This window comes from Macrotis lagotis, chromosome 2 (genome assembly GCF_037893015.1).
Source record: "Macrotis lagotis isolate mMagLag1 chromosome 2, bilby.v1.9.chrom.fasta, whole genome shotgun sequence".
Lineage (NCBI taxonomy): Eukaryota > Metazoa > Chordata > Mammalia > Peramelemorphia > Peramelidae > Macrotis > Macrotis lagotis.
In genome coordinates this window covers 66,654,996-66,676,219 of record NC_133659.1, presented here as the reverse complement: position 1 = coordinate 66,676,219, position 21,224 = coordinate 66,654,996, and positions in this window count along the sequence as shown.

Below are 21,224 nucleotides of genomic sequence, written 5' to 3'. Positions count from 1 at the left end.
TCATGTCTATATTTCTGCAGACTTGTTTTCCTCTCTCACATTTTTCATTATTTTGTCTTAATGTTCCACTTTTCCCATAACATATCAAGTGGTTCATGTAACTCAGTTATTTTCAAGTGTCCTAGTGTTTGTGCTGTGTCTACCTCACAGGACATAGCACTGTACCTTGCATATAGCTGGCACTTAATAAACTTTTGTTAAATTGAATTGGTGAACACTTTAAATGCACTTACTGAGTCATCTTCCAATTCAGGAAATGCACAACCTTTTAAAAAAGTTTTACAATTTTCCCCTTAATCTCTCTTCCTCCCCTCCACCCCCCACAGAAGACAGCCTGATAGTCTTTAAATTGTTTCCATGCTAGACATTGATCAAAATTGAATGTGTTGAGAGAGAACTCATATCCATAAGGGAAAAAAATATAAGAGATAGCAAAATTACATGATAAGATAATTTTTTTTTTTTTGCTAGGCAGTGGGGTTAAATGGCTTGCCCAAGGCCACACAGCTAGGCAATCATTAAGTGTCTGAGACCAGATTTGAACCCAGGTACTCCTGACTCCAAGGCCGGTGCTTTATCCACTACGCCACCTAGCCGCCCCCTAAGATAATTTTTTTTTAAAAAAAATTAAAGGTAATAGTCTTTGGTCTTTGTTTAAACTCCACAATTCTTTCTTTGGATACAGAGGGTATTCTCCATTGCAGATACCCTAAAATTGTCCCTGATTGTTGCACTGATGAAATGAGCAAGTCCATCAAGGTTGGTCATCATCCCCATGTTGCTGTTAGGGTGTGCAATGTTCTTCTGGTTCTGCTCATCTCACTGAGCACCAGTTCATGCAAATCCTTCCAGGATTCCCTGAATTCCCATCCCTCCTGGTTTCTAATAGAACAATAGTGTTCCATAACATACATATACCATAGTTCATTAAGCCATTTCCCAATTGAAGGACATTCACTTAATTTTCAATTCTTTGCCACCACAAACAGGGCTGCTATGAATATTTTTGTGCAAGTGATGTTTTTACCCTTTTTCATAATCTCTGCAGGGGTATAGGACCAGTACTGGTATTGCTGGATCAAAGGGTATGCACATTTTTTTTGCCCTTTGGGCCCAATTCCAAATTGCTTTCCAGAAAGGTTGGATGAGTTCACAGCTCCACCAACAATGTAATAGTGTCCCAGATTTCCCACATCTCTTCCAACATTGATCATTGGCCTTTCTGGTCATAATGGTTGGTCTGAGAGGTGTGAGGTAGTATCTCAGAGATGTTTTAATTTGCATTTCTCTAGTAAGTAATGATTTAGAGCAATTTTTCATATGACTGTATCACTTTGATTTCCTCAGCTGAAAATTGCCTTTGCATATCCTTTGGTCATTTGTCAATTGGAGAATGGCTTGTTTTTTGGAAAATTTGACTCAGTTCTCTGTAGATTTTAGAAATGAGTCATTTGTCAGAAATGTTAGTTGTAAAAATTGTTTCCCAATTTACTACATTTCTTTTGATCTTGGTTACAGTGGTTTTGTCTGTGCAAATTTAATGTAATCAAAATTATCTAGTTTGCTTTTAATGATGTTGTCCATCTCTTCCTTGGTCATAAACTGCTTCCATTTCCATAGATCTGACAGGTAAGCTACTCCTTGATCTTCTACTTTGCTTATAATATTGTTTTTTTATGTCTAAATCCTGTATCCATTTTGATCTTATCTTGGTATAGGGTGTGAGGTTTCTTCCATACTAACTTCAAATTTTCCCAACAGTCTTTATCCCAATAGCTGGACTTTTTGGGTTTATCAAACAGGAGATTAAATTTCCTGCTATTGCCCCTAGTCTATTCCACTGGTCCATCACACTATTTCTTAGCCAATACCAGAAAGTTTTGATGACCGATGCTTTATAATAAAATTATAGATCTGGTAAGGCTAAGCCACCTTCTTTTGTACCTTTTTTCATTGAATCCCTGGAAAATCTTGACTTTTTATTTCTCCATATAAATTTACTTACAATTTTTTCTAACTCATTAAAATAATTTTTTTGAATTTTGATTAATAGGACACTAAACAAGTAATTTAGTTTTGGTTGAATTGTCATTTTTATTATATTAGCTTGACCTATCCATGAGGAGTTGATATTTGCCCAGTTATTTAAATCTGATTTTATTTGTGTGAGTAGTGTTTTGTAATTGTTTTCAAAAAGTTTTTGAGTCTGCCTTGGCAGGTAGACTCCCAGGTATTTTATATTGTCTGAAGTTATTTTGAATGGGATTTCTCTTTCTAGTTCTTTCTGCTGTATCTTGCTAGTCATATATAGAAGTGTTGCGGATTTATGGGTGTTTATTTTATATCCTGTGACCTTGCCAAAGTTGCAAATTATTTCTAGTAGCTTTTTAGATGATTTTTTTGTATTCTCTAGGTATACCATCATGTCATCTGCAAAGAGTGAAAGTTTTGTCTCTTCCTTCCCTATTCTAATTCATTCAATTTCTTTTTCTTCTCTTATTGCTGAAGCTATTATTTATAATACAACATTGAACAATAATGGTGATAATGGGCATCCTTGTTTTACCCTTGATCTTACTGGGAATGCCTCTAGTCTATCCCTGTTGCATATAATGCTTGTTGATGGTTTCAGATAGATAGTGCTTATTATTCTGAGGAACAGTCCATTTATTCCTACACTCTCTAGTGCTTTTATTAGGAATGAGTGCTGTATTTTGTCAAAAATTTTTAGTCATCTATTGATATGATCATATAATTTCTGATAGGTTTGTTATTGACATAATTAATTATACTAATAGTTTTTCCTAATATTGAACCAGGTTAAGAAATATTAAAGAACAAACTGTTATTCTTAAACTTTTTCTAAAAGAAAGCCCCTTGTATTTCAAACAGGAGGCCCACTTTCCTAACTTTTGATAAGACTACTTTTACTGACTACTAGAAGGATAGTAGACTTTTTCCCATGAGAAAAACCTTGCATTTCAAATGAGAATGCCACCTGTTTTCTAGATAAGGAATTAGGAGGATAATAGACTGTTCCTAGACTTTGTGTTTGAAGACAAGTTACATTACTTCAATAAGATAGTTATAATCTTGAAAGTTATCTTCACCATTGGGATGGTGAGGTAATATTTTAAGAAAACCTTTTATTCTTTTCTTTGTTGCTGGGGTAGATTTTCGTGAGTAGAATGTAACTCTGAACACTAACCAATGAGTCTACAGAGAGTGAAGATAGGGAGGAGGAGGGGATCACATTAGGCTATATAATCTTACTTGACTGTCAATTTGGGGCAGCTCCTTGATTTTCACTACCTTTGTGAGACTTGCCCTTTTCTTGAGAAAAGCTAAAATAAATTTGTTTTGCTCAGAGGAGTCTCTCTCTATTTATTTAAAGTGGATTTTTATCCCACACAAACCTCATGTTGCTGTTATGGTGTATAATGTTCTTCTGGTTCTGCTCATCTAGTTCAGCATCAGTTCATGCAAATTCTTCCTGGCTTCTCTGAATTCTCATCCTTCCTGGTTTCTAATAGAACAATATTTTCCATAACATATGTATACTACAATTCGTTAAACCATTCCCCAAGTGATGAACATTCACTCAATTTCCAGTTCCTTCAGGGAATGCATAACCTTAAGCAATTTCATTGTAATGCAGCTAATAAGGCAGTAATGAAGAAATGGGGGCAGCTAGATGGAATATGGGCAGAGTGGGCCCTGACTTGTGGAGGACCTGAGTTCAAATCTGACCTCAAACACTTACTTATGACCTTGAGCAAGTCACTTAATTCTGATTACCTTTCATCTGGGCCATCTCCAGTCATCCTGATCCATATCTGATCACTGGAACCAGATGATTCCGGAGGAGAAAGTGAGGCTGCTGACTTAGCATAGCACCCCCTCATACAAATACCATTCAAATGCATGTCATGGCATCACCTCCCTGATGTCTCTTTAAAAAAAGCAAGGACAAGCATCTTTATAATGCAAACTTATAAGGATTATAACACAACTTCTGTAATGGAACTTCAAAAGATTCTTTCCAACAGACTCTCTTAGGTTGATTCTTCAAAGTTGAAATTACTGGAAGTTCAACATACTTCTAAAATTATGGCTCATGAATTCCCAGCAGTACACTTCTGCATACTTGGTACAATTATCTTACATCAAAGCATTTACCGAAATTACAAAGCAAGAACAGGAACTACCAAATATCTCTCCCATAAATCTGGAATTTACACCATTGTACACAATGTACATAGTACAAAGAGGCATGCTCTTTGGCAGCAAATGTCTGCATAGGAGTCTTTCTACCTCTCATGATACTCTTAGGCTTACTCCTTTCAGAGCATGATGTTTCTGCCAGGCAGATCATTCCAAGCATCTTCTTGAACTTGTTCTTTGCTGGGTTGTGTAGAGGAGATCTCCCCTAAATGAGAAGGGATCCTCACTGAGTTTCAACATTAAAAATAATTAGATTATTTTGTTTGTCCTAATGCTGTTGGAGTAGATGTGATAGGGAAATCTGAGAGAGATAATTGTGATTTGTTTAGAGTGATGAAAGCAATAGTCTCTCTGACTCAGGAGGGTAAGAAAAGGCATAGACTTTAATTTCCCAAGCTGCTCAGGTTACTACAAAAATTCAAAAGTTACTACAAAAAAGTCACAAGTTAGGTTCTTTGGAGAAGAAGCAAAATAATGAGTTTCATATTGCTGTGAGACAAAGGGAAAGAGAAACTAAAGAGCAGGTCACCATTAGCCAAAATTGAGGGTAAGAAAGACTAGAGTGACAATAGGAAACAATGGATCTCTAATGAAAGAAAGAGAAGCCATGTGGGGAATTGCTTTGCTTCTTTAACAAGGTAAAGAAGGAGAATTATTTAGAAGATAAGTAAGGTTAAGAAAAGAAGAGAGTTCCCATCCCTCCTGATTTCTAATAAAATAGTGTTCCATCACATACACCACAGTTTATTAAGCCATTTCCTAATTGATAGACATTCACTCAGTTTTCAATTCTTTGCCATCACAAACAGGGCTGCTATGAATATTTTTGCACAAGTGATATTTTTATCTTTCTTCATAATCTCTTCAGTATATAGACCCAGTAGTGGTATTGCTGGATCAAAGGGTATGCACATTTTTGTTGCCTTTTGGGCATAATTCCAAATTGCTCTCCAGAGAGGTCGGATGAGTTCACAGCTCCACCAACAATGCATTAGTGTCCCAGATTTCCCACATCCCTTCTAACATTGATCATTGTCCTTTCTGGTCATATTGACCAGTTTGAGAGGTAGTACCTCAGAGATGCTTTAATGTGCATTTCTCTAATAAGTAATGATTTAGAGAAATTTTTCATATGACTATGGATCGCTTTGATTTCCTCATCTGTAAATTGCCTTTGCAGATTCTTTGACCATATGTCAATTGGGGAATGGCTTGTTTTTTTTGAAAATTTGACTCAGTTCTTTGTATATTTTAGAAACGAGTCCTTTGTCAGAAATGCTAGTTCTAAAAATTGTTTCCCAATTTACATTTCTTTTGATCTTGGTTACAGTGGTTTTGTCTGTGCAAAAACTTTTTAATTTAATGTAATCAAAATTATCTAGTTTGTTTTTAATGATGTTCTCCATCTCTTCCTTGGTCATAAACTGCTTCCCTTTCCATAGATCTGATAGGTAAACTATTCTTTGATCTCCTAGCTTGCTTACAATATTGTTTTTTGTGTTTAAATTCTGTATCCATTTGGATCTTATCTTGGTATAGGGTGTGAGGTGTTGGTCTAATCCAAGTTTCTGCTGTACTAACTTCCAATTTTCCTAGCAGTTTTTTTTATCAAAGATTCTTTGGGTTTAACAAATAGCAGATTACTATAATCAATTCCTGCTATTGCACCTAGTCTATTCCACTGATCCACCACTCTATTTCTTACCCAATACCAGATAGTTTTGATGACTGATGCTTTATAATATAATTAGATCTGGTAGGGCTAAGCCACCTTACCTTTAATTTTAAAAAATGTTATCTTATTATATGATTCTGCTATATCTTATACTTCCAAGTTTCTTCTTTAAGGATATGATTTCTCTCTCATCACATTCTACTTAGATCAAGGCTTACCATGGTAGCAATGTAAAGACTAACAAACTGCCTTCTGTGTGTGTGTGGGGGGGAGGCAAGATTAAGGGAAAAATTGTAAAATTCAAAATAAATAAAATCTTTAAAAAAAGAAAAAAGAGAGTTACAAGCTTGGTAAAGACAGTAAAGAAAAGGCAACAAGAGAAACAGCCACAAGATAATGGCTGGGCTTAGATTGTCATAAATCCAAACAAATGGAGTTGAGACCACATGGATCCAGCAGTATGGAGAAAGGAAGGGGAAAAGCAACAAATGGACAACCTGTTGCCCAGCCAAATCACATAGAAAGGGAGGGTCAGAGGGCCAGACCCTCTTTAAAAACACTTCTGTGGTGGGAGGAATGGGGGAGGTTCTTGAGGAGTGGTTTAACATCTGCAGGGAGATAGAGTCTACTGCACATAGTCTAGGGGAGGCACTTAATTAACACTTGGCCTGAGGTAACATTTACTACTCATGAGTAGCATCTATTGCCCCAAGTACATGACTAAGGTCAAACATATGGGCCACCATCTGTTAAGTCCAGCGTGGTTTGGATGAAAGTTAAAGGGATACTCAGGGACTGTCTGTTGCCAAACTATCTGCTAAATAGGGTTTACAAAAGCCAATGTAGATGAACTAAACACACAAGGCTACAAAGGGAGTTTATGTTGCCAGACTGATTGCTACAAAAGTCAACATTTTAACAGTTCAGAAAAATAACAAGATTTGTTTCCAATACAAAGAGATTATAATCTTTCTTTCAATTCAGGGTTCTACTTTGCTAACATTAACTTCCATAGTTTGACATTAGGAAAAAGCAAAACAGGATTAGGTTAATATACATATTTTGTTAATATTTCATAGGTGCATGTGGGGTATCTGACAAGCCAGCCAAACTCCCAAAGATACAGCTTTAAAAAGCTGTATATACATTTATATCCTTTCCACTGATTTATCTGTCCATGGAAGGGAGAGGTCTCCAAATTAGGATGGAGGTTGGATTCCAGACACACCCACTAGGAAGTATGCCCAGGAGGACATAGCAGAAGGGATAGCTTCTTTGAACCCAGGGTCTTTGTGCTTTATTAGTTATATCAGGATCCTATCAGGCACACCCAATGACCTTTGATATTAGTTATTAGAAGTCAATAGCTGCCATGGTCTGTAGGACCTTTAATTTCTGACTCAGTTACAGTCTTTGGTTGGGGATTGTTGGCAGAAACTTCCCCCCTTCTGCTATCTCAAAATCTCAGCTCTAAGATTTATTATCTATCTGCAGGAGATTAAACTCTAGGATTATCTTGTAAAGTTAGAGACTTTTAGGGTGAACTTTTCCTTTTGACAAATCTTCCCAGCAAGGGACTAAGTCCTCTTGATGAGGCCTCACTCTAACTTATGGTGATGATTCAGTATATCTCAAATGTTCATCTCTATAGCTGACTAGGTTATGGATATTTACCCAGTATTGTAATCCCCATGTAAACTTTGAGGTTTAAGTTCCTTGTGAAATAATGTAAATAAATAATAATGTAATATAATAAATAATATAATGTATTTACAATAATGTAAATAAAAATAATATAAATAAATTTCAAATAAATTTGGAAAATTTATTTGGAAAAAATGTGTAATACTACAACTTAAATAGCAATTAAGAATGCAACTCTTATTTAATTATTTATTAATTAAATAGCATTAAGAATGCAACATAAATTTTGTTTTATTCATTAAAATGACAAATAGTATCAAGAGATAATCATCCAAAGCTCCAGCATTCATAGATCCTTTTAATATACTTTATAAATAATTTTTGTATTTCTATATAGTTTATAAATATTTTTATAAATAAATTTTTATAAATAATCCATGTAAAGTTATTTGGAAAGTAGCAACATAATTTCAATTAAATAGCAAATGTTGAAGTAAATCTGCAAAAAAATATTTTGGCACATTCATTAAAATGACTAAGTCAGAAATATTTGTTGTGTCACGGTTTCAGTCAGTCATTAGAGGCGTGAGATGATTTTGAGGAAGTAATTGCAAGGTTCACTTGGCATAATAGCATAAACCTGCTTTAATTAAAAAAGGAAAATCATGTATTTTTTAAATAAGTAGAAGATGTATAGTATATACATATATATGTATAGTTTGTTTATAGAAAAATGTTTTAAAAGTGTGTATCTGTTCCTAATATAAGTGATTGTTAACAGTGAATTTTGTAATATATACATATATGTGTACTTGACCCAGAAAAATAATTAAAATATACTTATAAATTCTTTATATACATGTATATATACATACCCACAAATATTTGAATTATTTTATATAAATATACATATAAATTCTTCATACACACACATATTTGAATTCTTTTTCTAGGTCTTTAAGAGCATCCTTGTGGGTGAAAAGTCATCTTTTACTTTGGAACTTTAGCTTCCTAATAATCAGATCTATTTAGCAATTGAAAAAGATTACTTAGAGAAAGCCTCAATTGTAAACAGAATAAAGGCTTAACCCATCAAGATAGCGCCTAAAGTTATCTTCCATTGCTTTGAAGTTCTTTCAGGATAGGGCAAATTTTTTCCTGGAATGACTGATATACAGTCAATCTATATCCAGGAAGAAAATTCATTATTTTTGCTGCTGTCTCTGCCACTTTCCTGGCAAATGAATATGCAAACTTCTCATAGCCTTTACAAGGTACAAATGAGTCCAATCAATGTTTCATACCCTTCACAAAGTACAAAATATATTCTTCACAAAATCTGGATGGGTCATTTCTTTCCTTATATCCTCCTCTCAATGAAAAATTTATCTAGCCTGTGAATCATTTGAGAGATACCAGGATGTCCGTAGGCATGCAAAAAATCCCCAAAACAAAACATGCTAATATGGTTAGGTGGCATGTTAATAATTCACTACAAGATTCCATATACCTTACCCATGACTTTTACTGGATAAAATTACATAATTCATTTAACAGTTTCAGCTAGCAACCAAATGCATGTCACATATAGCAATGTGACACACATATAACACGTCACATGCTATGTGCCAGCAGCACATGTAAAACATTGTACATGAGCAAATCATCAGTGCATTCATCCTAAGGAAACATCTTTTTTTTGATGGCATAATGAAACAGATAACCCAAATATACCATAGTTGAAGACAAGGTACAGCATATCATCATTATGCAGATCTTGGCTTTGACTTTGGTTGTAGTACTTCCATTGGTTTCCATTAGAGTTTTTCTGAGCTGAAGACAGTCCTAGATGGTAAGGTTTCTTTAGCCTATTATGAATCTCTGACTTCTTCTCCCTTTTCAACTTCAAAGCAAGTCAATTAGCAAACAAGTCTCTCACCCACAACTGAATTTATCACAGGGTTATTTTGAGCGGAATCATTATAAAAACCTGCTTACAAATCACTTTGCTATCTCACAGATTTATACCGCTATATACTTAAGAAGTGACATCTATTTCTCCCTCACTGCAATGGAGAAAGCCTGGATTCATTTTTACCTTTGTCTGGTATCAACTTTGGAATGACTTACTATCTGGATAAACATGGCTTCTACATTGTTAGAAATGATCAAGACAAAGAAGTTATTTCTTATCAAAATGACCACGTGCTCACCAATGAAATTAGGAAGAAGATTTTATTGATACAGTCTTGCTAGAGGGGATATCTATCTATAGATAGATACAATCCGAAACTGGGGGCTTCAGTCTTTTATCCTAACCTGACTGCAAGTACCTTCCCTGTATCTCTATTGGCTGGATCCAGAGATTACAACTCCATCTGTTCTGCTTAGTATTTTCCCCTCATTAGTCCTACATAATCTTATTCTTTAACAAATTAACTTCATTTCTCTGAAATATCATATAGAGTTATAATAATACCTCTTTAATTTAATATCTTGATTAAACAATTTGGATCCCTTTTAACTTGTTGGCTTATGTAGCATTTTATCTATGAAGATGGGTTTCCTGTTCACATCCAGGTGTGAATCCAGGTACCCCTCATCCTGTCAGTCGAGATTCCTCCCAATCAAATGTAAATTATTACCTTCCCTCCCTGTAAGAACAAATTCCTTCCAGTCTACTGTAGATTACTGGCTTTCTTTCCCACATCCTAACCCATATCTCTCTTTGCCTTATCCTAACTACCTTTTATTAACCCTGTAAGCTTCTGCTCTCAATCTATTTCCCAAATACCCATGTAGACATGAAACCTTAACTATTTATTACATATATTGTTTTTAAAGTATACTTCATTAGGTGAGAAAACAGATTTGGTGAGTTATTCATGACCTCTTTCAAATTACTTTGAGAACCGTATGAAAGAACTGTCACAAGAAGTTGAACTTCCCCACTATCATTTTTTTTTAGTTCTTCCAAAGTTCAAAATATAAAATCCTAATGAAAAAGGAGAAAAAACAAAACAAAAACCTTCTCTCTCTCTCTCTCTCTCTCTGTCTCTCTCTGTCTCTCTCCTCTCTCTCTGTCTCTCTGTCTCTCTGTCTCTCTGTCTCTCTGTCTCTCTGTCTCTGTCTCTGTCTCTCTCTCTCTCTCTCTCCCCTAAAGTCACAGGATAAAGAATGATCTGTTCTGAGACTTAGGGGCCCAGGATCAGGAAGGAATATGGCAAGCAAAAAACTTTCCCAAATACTTAAAAAACAACAACACACATAGGATAATGCAAAACAAGTAAAAGTGAAGAACAATGGGAAATAATAAAATATGGGGGGGGTAAAGTCTATGGAATCATTCTTTTTTTTTAGGTTTTTGCTAGGCAATGGGGTTAAGTGGCTTGCCCAAGGCCACACAGCTAGGTAATAAGTGTCTGAGACTGGATTTGAACCTAGGTAACTCCTGACTCCAGGGCCAGTGCTTTATCCACTGCGCCACCTAGTCGCCCCTTATGGAATCATTCTTGATGATATAATCATGCACTAAAAATGTGACATATTGGCTCCATTGAGATTTATACCTTGATCTTCCCAGAATCTTCTGAATTATTTAAAAAGTCAGATTGTGAGTGGTAATGTATGGTATTTGACTTTTTGATTGCTTACCAGACCAATATGTCCTTTTTGTTGTACATTCGTTTCAGTTTTGTGTCTTGACTCTTACTGACCTCATTTGGGGTTTTCTCTGCAAAAGATATTGGAGTGGTTTGCCATTTCCTTCTCCAATTCATTTTACAGAAGAGAAAACTGAAATAAACAAAGTTAAGTGGCTTGCACAGTCACACAGCTAGTAAGTATTTAACTATTTGAGGCCAAATTTGAACTTTGGAAGATGAATATTCCTGGCTTCAGCTCTGGCATTCTATCCTTTATATTCTTTTTTTGTGTGAGGCAATTGTGGATTAAGTGACTTGCCCATGGTCACTCAGCTATTAAGTGTCTGAGGCTGGATTTGAACTCAGGTCCCCTGATTCCAGTCCTAGTGCTCTATCCACTGTGCCATTTAGTTGCCCCTGCCTCTCTCTCTCTCTCTCTCTCTCTCTCTCTCTCTCTCTCTCTCTCTCTCTCTCCATATATATATATATATATATATATATATATATATATATATATATATATATATTAGATTTTTTTTGGCAAGGCAGTGGGGTTAAGTGATTTGCCCAAGGTCACACAGCTAGGTAATTATTAAGTGTCTGAGGTCAGATTTGAACTGCACCACCTAACTGCCCCCCTCCATATATTCTTAAGTGGCTTATTTGTAATGTCTATACCTTGATCAGAGTGAATTCTATCTGGAAAACTATATACTAAGAAATATTTTACCCCCCCAAAACACCTTAGCAAGCAACTATAGTAGCTTTTTGGTTCTTGTCAATTTGACAGTCTTCGGCAGTCAAGAATAGAGCTACCTGTGGAAGAACCTAGCTTTGAAGAGGAAAACACTTCTTTTCTCCTCACACCTGAAGCAGCATGAAGATATCATGAGAAATGCAAGTATTGGAGAACTGAGTTTCTGTGTCTACAGGATTTGCCTAAGCTTGTACCTTTCTACTAGTATTCTCTATTTAATTGTCCACTTTTCCTATTGATGCTATGTGTATTTGTGGGAGAATAGCTCTCAGGTATATGGGGCAGAGAAGGCAGGAATGTTTGCTTACTCTTGCTGTGCTGACTAGTTGAATAGTAAAGGCTAATGTACTGCTAATATTATATGACTCCAGTTTTAGAAGCATAGACCACAGAATATTTTGAAACTTATCTCATTCCTCAGGGATCCCATGAATGAGTTAGGGGATAGTTAGCCCAAGAGGAGATAGCTAACTAGGAGGGCATATTTGGGGTATCATAAGCATTTTGCATGGACTTACTAGGGAAAATAGTGTTTTTGTTTTGTTTTATTTGAGGCTATGATTACATAATCAATTTTCAGGTATGTTGCCCTTATATGTCATACTATTGCTTTGAAATGATATGATTGTGTTCAAGTATTAATTTCATATTATTATGTCAGTTAAGTTTATGGCAGTAAATTTGAATAGTGTGGATGTTATAGCCTTAAAACATTATGCCTAGAAACTTACCTAGAGTATATAGTAGGAGCTTATCCATGAAAATTTCTTTTTCTTATTTAATATGAACTGATATAGCTTATTTAGCATGAGCCTGAACAGCTTGCTGTCTGAGATCTTTTTTAGATTCTTACAGAATAAGGTTTTCTTGATATTCTAGAAACCCTAGGTAATCAGTGACAAGTGCTTTGTCTCTATTTTGGAGTCACAACTTTGGGGGCTTTTCTGCTTTTGTTTAATTTCTTTTCAGTGTAACTTGCTTTCCCTAGGAAGGGACAAGTTTGGACCTCAATTTGGAATGTTCTTCATGCTACAGGAACCTATTGGAGAAATTTTTTTTCTGGGCAAAATTCCAATTGATGTGTTGCAGAAACAAGCCTAATGTCACAAAAAGTAGCCCTAATCCTTGCCAAGGCAAACCCCTGCACAAGTGATCCCATTCTCCTCTGTCAGATTGCCCTTTCTGTGATCCCTATTCTCTCACTTATGTTCAATCTCTCCCTGTCTGCTGGTTGCTTCTCTACTGACTACAAATATGAATATTCCTCATCCTCAATTTGTTCCTTCCATCCCCACTATCATCCTACTTTGGTTAAATTCCTTGAAAAGACAAACTACAATAGATACCTTCATTTCCTCTTCATACTTTCTGTTTTTAATTCTGAATAATTCCAACTAATTATATAATCTGAACATTCAACCAAAATTGTTTTCTTCAAATCAAGCAATTATTTGATCAATCCAATGCCTTTTTCTTAATCTTGATCCTTCTTGACCTCTCTGTTGCTTTTGACATTGTTGATCACTCTCTTCTCTCTTGGGGCACTTCTCTCATGGTTCTCTTCAGACTTGAAAACTTCTCAAGCTTCTTGGCTGGCTCTTCATTAAGGTCATACCATTAACTGACACATAGGGTTCTGTCCTGGGTCCTCTTCTCTTCTCCTTCTATATTACTTCACTTGTAGATCTCATTAGATCTCATGGATCTAATTATCATCCATATGCTGATGATTCTCAGATTTATTTATCTAGTACTAATCTTTCTGATGACCTCCAGTCTCATATCTTCAACTCCAAGACTTCCAATATTTTTCTGTCAGCAACCAGTTTCTACTTTGGCAAGAATCAGAGCAATATTTTACATCCTGGAAAATTTCAAGTTAAGTTCTACTTCCTTCCCTTTGTTTTAGTTCATATGTCATAGGATCATTTTCTTATGTTTCTACAAATTGCTCATGTTTATTATTTCATACTGTAAAATAGTTTAGTGCATTCATAGACCACTATATACTCATCTTTCCCTAGCTAATGTATATTTATATTATTTTTAGTTCTTTATTACTACAAAAAATTGCTGTTAGGAACATTTTGTCATATAGTAGATCTTCCTTCTTGTCTTTCACCTTGAGATATATAAGATTCATATGAAACATATTGAGATTTTCTACTTTGCTTTTTATGTTCAACTTTATCCTTCATTTGCTTGACAATTATTCCACTTATTCAAAAGTATGTATGATACCTCTTTTGTTCATTCTTTTAAAAATTATTTTTAGTAATAATTATTGTAACTTATCATGGAATGTGGTATAAGAGGTTGAGCTAAATAAAATTTCAAAGTGTTTTCTGGTTTTCTAAGTAGTTCTTCGGAAGTAAATCCTTTCCTATGTATTTTATATTCTTGGTTAATCAGACACTAAGCTATTGTTTTCAGTTCTTGGTACTTGCCTATTCAGTCTGTTGTTTTTTTTACTAATCTACAATTTTATTTCTGTTATTTATTATTAATTTGTTTTGATGATTATTATTTTACAAAATAATTTGAAATGGAATGCTCTGCTTGTGGGACAGCTAAGTGGTGCAGTGGATAGAGTGCTGGATCTGGAGTCAGGAAGACTCAGTCTTCATGAGTTCAAATCATGGACCTAAATGAGTCACTTACTATTTTCCTCAGCTTTCTCATCTGTAAAATGAACTGGAGAAGAAGGTTGCGAATTATTCCAGTATCTTTGCCAAGAAAATTCCAAATGGGATCATAAGACTCCAACATGACTGGAAAATAACTAAGCAATGATATGCTTCCTTAATCCTATTTCTTCATAACTTTCAAATATCTGAAAACTGATGTTATATTTCTCAACATTTTTCTTTTCAAGAATAGACATCACTATTTTCTTTTGCTGATCCTCATGTGACATGATAAGGAGGACCTTCAACAATCTGGTCATCACCTCTATGAGCCTAGTCCATGATTCTACAGAGAAGGGCTACTGTCATCTGCTTTGTCAACCTTGTCCCTTTCATACAGGTCACCAGGACCAAAGATCCTTCTGAGACCACCAACCTGGGAAAAATAATCTCTTCAATATTTTATTAAACTATAGGGTCATAGTCAGGAGAATTCTGGTAAATGTTTAACAATTGTCTATAATATATATATATATATATATATATATATATGATCTATATGTATGTATATGTGCATAACATTGAAGTTTAATATGCAATATTAATAGTTTATTAATCAATGAAATGATAAATAAAGCTTTGATTAATTCTATTTTCCAATTTATGAGGCATAAATGTTGAAAATTTAACAGTTGTCTGCTGGGGGTTGGCTTGAACTGACTCCAGCATACCATGGATCATAATTGAACTGATTGTTGCCTGGAAGATGAGTACCTGAAATATCACTTATTCATATAACCAGCCAGTCTTCAGGACTCCATCAAACCCCTATCTTGACTATCAGGCTAGAATAGGATTGGTCACTTGTCCTGTCAGTAGTAAGTACAATGCTTTCATCATCCTTTGTCTTCCCTTCTTTCTTAAGCGAAAATCAAACCAGCATAGCCACATCATTTCTGTCAATGAAGTGACATTCTTCCACACTATGACTCAATGAAAAATCCAAGCTATCAAGGTGATATCAATCAAAGAACATAGCCATAATCACATGGCTAGCTAATGGGAACCAATTATAGAATGTCTACCCAATTTCCATAGTCTCTCCAAGGCACTTCTATTTTATATTATCAAGATTCTCTTGGAAACCATCTCCTTAGTGTCTTCCACATGGAGAACAGGCAACAAGGAAATGCTGAAAGGTTTGTTTATCATGCAAAGTTTCTTAAAAAGTAGTGTCACTGATTAAATTACTTCTCATAGTTTTTTTCCCAACTATTATTTAGCATTGGTATTTAATGTGCTACACCCTGACTAGCTTATTTTCCTTTATTTTGGAAATTATATATAGGTGGCACAATAGTTAGAACACTAACCATGGAATCTGGAAGTTCTGAGTTCAAATTCAGCCTTAGATACTCAGTAGCTGTGTGACCCTAGGCAAGTCACTTAACTTCTATCTGTAAAATGGAGAACTCAGGATCATTGTGAGCATTAAATGAGATAAAATTGTAAAATGCTTTGTAAACCTTAAATTGTTATTTAAATCTAGTTGTCATTGTTGTTTTTATTTATTCATTTAAATTCATTGTTATTAATATAATCAGTTCTACCATGAGATTTTTGGCTGACTAATCTTACTGTTTACTTATATTGACCTTAAAATTTTTTTTTATTTATGACAATGGGGTTAAGTGACATGCCCAAGGTCACACAGCTAGGTAATTATAATGTGTCTGAGTCTGGATTTGACCTTAGGCCCTCTTGACTCCAGGGCTAGTGCTCCATCCACTGCGCCACCTAGCTGCCCCTACTTATATTGACCTTTAAACAATTTTGATTTGAGCCCTAGGAATTGTATAACTTGCCAGTATATTTTCAAGCAAGGACTTGAATCCCCGTTTTCTTTATTCAAATATTCCATTTATAAAATCTGCTAGTCATTTCCTGCTTTCTGACCATACCTCTCCAACCACTTTGTTTTTGAAAAATATGTTGTTTAAAAAAAAGTTTGTTGAAACTAAGTGTAAAGATTAATTTATCTCCATTAAATTTTATTTTTATTGGAATTGATCTAATGTCCTAACATGTTAACATATGTTATTTTTAAATGCCCTTCTGGTGGTGTCAGAGCACCATGAATCCTTTTGCCTGCCTTTGGGGGAAAAATAATGTAGCTCTTTAGCACCACCATGTGGATTTCAAAAATGGCATGGTAGCTCTTGGTCCCAGACTACTTGTTTTCAAGTGTTATTGTTATATAGCAGCATAGAGAGTAAAGTCAGCAGAGACTAAGAAGGCCTCAGTGATTTGTTTATGACATTCTTCTCCATGACTCCTCACCTATGGTGTTTGCCCTGTTTGTGTACCATGAGGTACCCTACCCTGTTTCTTGCTCTAAGAAATGGTAATGCATCATCTACCCTGACATATCTAGTTCAGATAGAAAACCCCACTCCAAATGGAATGATAACCATTTTTTTGTATAAATATTTGATGGAATTGGATATGTTCCAATCATTCTCTTAATCATTGGATAGGTGACTCTAAGAAGAGGTTCCCAAACTTTATGTAGCGATATCTTACCTCCCTTTAAAAAAAAGCTTGCCTGTTACTTTTAATAAAATAATTTCCTTAATTCATATTTTTTGGTAAAAAATGACAAAATTTAAAAAATACTTTTTATTGCTGCATATTCTTTCTTCTGTATCTCTATAGTTTTCCCTAGTGATCTTTTCCCCTTTCTAGAGAGCCAACTCATATAACAAATAGTATTTTTTAAAGACAAAAGAAAAAGGAAAAAATCAACATGCCTGATCAATGCATCAAAAAAGTTTGAATATATATGCAATGTTCAAAACTTTTAGCCAGAATCTGGTACAATTTTTAATAATAATAATATGCGAATAAATTTTGACATAATGTAAAATAACAAGGTATAATTAATTTATAGTTTTTGTATTTATAAGATTAAAGAATGTGATGAATTGGTTTGTTCATCATGCAGTTTCTTAAAAAGTGGTGTCACTAGGGGCAGCTAGGTGGTGCAGTGGATAAAGCACGGGCCCTGGAGTCAGGAGCACCTGGGTTTAAATCCGGTCTCAGACACTTAATAATTACCTAGCTGTGTGGCCTTGGGCAAGCCACTTAACCCTATTCGCCTTGCAAAAACCTAAAAAAAAAAAAAATCCCCCAAAAGTGGTGTCACTGATCATATTGCTTCTCATAGACTTTTTTCCAACTATTATTTAGTACTGGTATTTTTGCCTTGGCAAGATTGAATGGAGAAAATCTTATTTCCCCAAAATAAAGTTGATGCAAAAAGTTGTAAAATTTATATCACTTTGTCAAACCAAGCAATTTTTTTATTCATTAGTAGGTAGTCAAAACAATGTACTTTTTTTCAGGTTCAAACATTTATTTCAACTAACTATTGAAAGGAATTCATAGAATTAAAGGGGTTTTTGTCTGTCTTTTCCCTTTCCTTGTAGTTATAGCATTCATACTGTATCTGGAAGACAGATAAATGCTTATTGAGTGAGGGATTGTCCAAATGAAGTAAGACCAAAAGTGTCTCAGATTTCTTCATCTTTAAAATGAGGGGATTGGACTTGAACTGAATAATAAGGAAACTAGGAATTGTAATAGACAGAGAATAGGAGGGATCACCAAAATTCCTTCCAGCTCTAAATCTATGATACTCTGATCCTACATTTATCTGTGACAAATGAGTAATTTATCACTCATTTCAAAATATCCATTATAAAATTAGAATTGCTTCTTTAGAGCACTCAAATAATTAACAAGTCTCTCTTTACTTTCTTTTATTTCACTTGGAGGGCAAGTATTTTTTTTAAATCAAGAAGCATACCAAAGATACTATTTTATAGATTTATCTAAGACATTCCCCCCCCCATGTGATCACTTTCTCTTTCTGGCTCAGAGAACGAATTTGAGATCTTGAATTGTTTTATTTAAAGTATTATTAAAATGTATGTTTTGAGAGGAAATTTTTGTTATAAAATGACTCTGCTTTATCTTTCTTATTACAAATTAGAAAAAAATAGAATTTCTTCTTAAAGCTCAAATAACCTTTGAGTACTTTAGGGTGAGAAAGTCAGTGTACTTCACAATAATAATGAGGTTTCAAATACTCTGTCCTTTATTTTATTGTCACTCAGTTTTCCAATAAATTGTCCTCCTTGTCTCATATATCCATCTTGATCAGAATGAATCTTTTCTCAGATAAATTACTGTAGTCTGTTTAACAGGATTTTATTGAAAAATTTTGAATTGATATTTACTAATGACACCATAGTTCTTTGTTTTATCTTTCTTTAACTTAGATATTAGAATTCTTGTCTCATAAAGGATCTGTAACAACCCTTTTAAATTTGTTTTTTGAGAAAACTGTAATATTGGCATTTTAAAAATGTTTGAGTTTTGAGTCATAAGAGTTAGGTTTTTATTTTCTTCCCTATTTCTCTAATAATTTTTTTTGGTATTTGAATTTTTTGGATGCCTTTTCTTTAAAGACAATATTATGTCTTTTAAATTATTTTTGATGAATCTTCTTTAAACTAACTCTATTCACAAGGCTTGATTTCCATTGTCCTAAAGCCTTCCCCTACTTTGTGTCAAATTTTGTCTAGTTTTGCAGTTTTATTTAACATATGATTTCTTTTTTCTTTTTTCTTTTTATCTAGTATCCCCTCTTCTCTATCTTACTTCAGTAGTTACTTAAGATCCGAGTTCTCTTTTTCCACAGCTTATTTTTTTAATCATTTAGTGTTTTTGGTTAATTCACACCCCCCCCCTTTTTGTGCTTTTCCCTCTCCCAAAAAATGATTCCCTTACTTCATTCTCTTTATTAATTCTCTTCCTTTTCTTTCCATTCTTATTCTTAGATTCATGATCCTTGTGCTTATTTGTTTCTTCTTTGGGTGTGTGATCCTACCTTCTAAAATTCCTATTTTGAATTTCCTTTTCTAAATAATGTCTATGTCATTGCCTTGTGGATCTCATGTCCTTCTACATCCCTCATTTTTTTTTAACTGTGCCTCACTTTTAGAAATATAAATTCCTGCAGGAGACAGAAAGGATAGAAATATTGTTCCATGGTAGAAATTTTACTGTATCTCTGATTATGTATTCTATTTCTAACTCCTTTACCATGATCATTCCATTGTTATGGCACCTCTCTAATTCCATGTCCTCCCATACTTCCAGATGGTGTTTTTTCCCAGGAGCTGATCTTCTTCTGGGCAAGAAGTTAAGCATGGAAATGCAGATCTTTCTAGGGGTCTTTTGAGCATCAAATCCTTATAGATTATAAGTATTCTAAGTCTCTGTTCCCCATAAAGAATATTTCCTCCTGTCCTCTCACTAATTATTTGAATTTTTTCCCATTTTCTTATCTCCTCTTTCTTCCTCTGTTTCCTATGCCACCTTACCCATTCCCTCATATCCCCTCTTCTTCCTGAGAAACTAAATACCTTCTATTCTTTTTATAATTGATCATTGATTGGGATACATCACACATTCTCCTCTAACTTCTATCTTCTCTCTCTCTTTTATGCACTCTCTCATTCTGTATTTTAGTCCCACAGAAAACCCCCCAGTGATTCCACTGGAGGCAGAATGGTGTGTTAGATGTCCTAAAGATCACATCTACTTTTGTTTTAATATCTTCCCTTTTGTGCTCAAGGTTATTAACAAACTCTTCTTCCTTATTTTTATGGTATTTTCCTTGCTCACAGTGCTCCTTAAATCCTCCTAGTGTCCCTTCAGCCTGAGGCCTGAACCTCAAAACTATTCATATTGAGGAATTCACTTTTCAGTATCTTCAGTCCTTTTCTTAAATGCTTATGGAACAAAACTGTTACCTACCAGTCTTCTTTCCTTCAGTTCTAGTACAATCCCTAAAGAACAGAAGGTAAAGAAGTAGGGCACTAGCCCCTGGTACTTGTGGGATTGTGCTGTTGCTGGAGTGGGTTGCTACCTTGGGTATAGACTGCATTTGCTTTCTTACACCTTCCCCTTTTGTCCAAGGTGAGGCCTACAGTTTGCCACCTCAGAATGGTGAGTGAGAGCAATGAGAGGGTTGCAAGAGATTGTAGCTGCAGGGAAATTGCTATGTATATCTGAAAGCACAAGTCAGTAGATCAAGTTATGCTGCCCTTCCAGAGCTTGGGGATACTAAGTAGGTAGATATTAGGCATTAGCCTTCCTTCTTGCTAATTTATTGGATTATTACTTTCTTAATGCCTTGGCCATGTGGTCCAGTTGCAATTGCTATACTTTTTTTTATAAATCTTCTTTCAGGGAGTTTTGATAATTTATGAGGACTGGAGAAAATGTTTAGTCCACAATCTTGCCAAGCATATGGTATGCCAAAATTGTTTGGGACACTGCATTTTAAGTTATTGTTTGTAGAACTACACTTTGTTCTAAAAATTGGTTGATTTTTTTGTGATGGGTTTTTATTCAATTTTATTCAATTATATTGAAAATTCATAGAATACTTTTGGTTTCTCAATTAATTAGTCACAAACATCTTTAGATACTGAAGTTTTCATTTCTGTTGTATTATGTACATCTAGAAACACTTGAAGCTGTTTTCCATGATTTGCCAAATTGAAAGTATTTTCATTCCT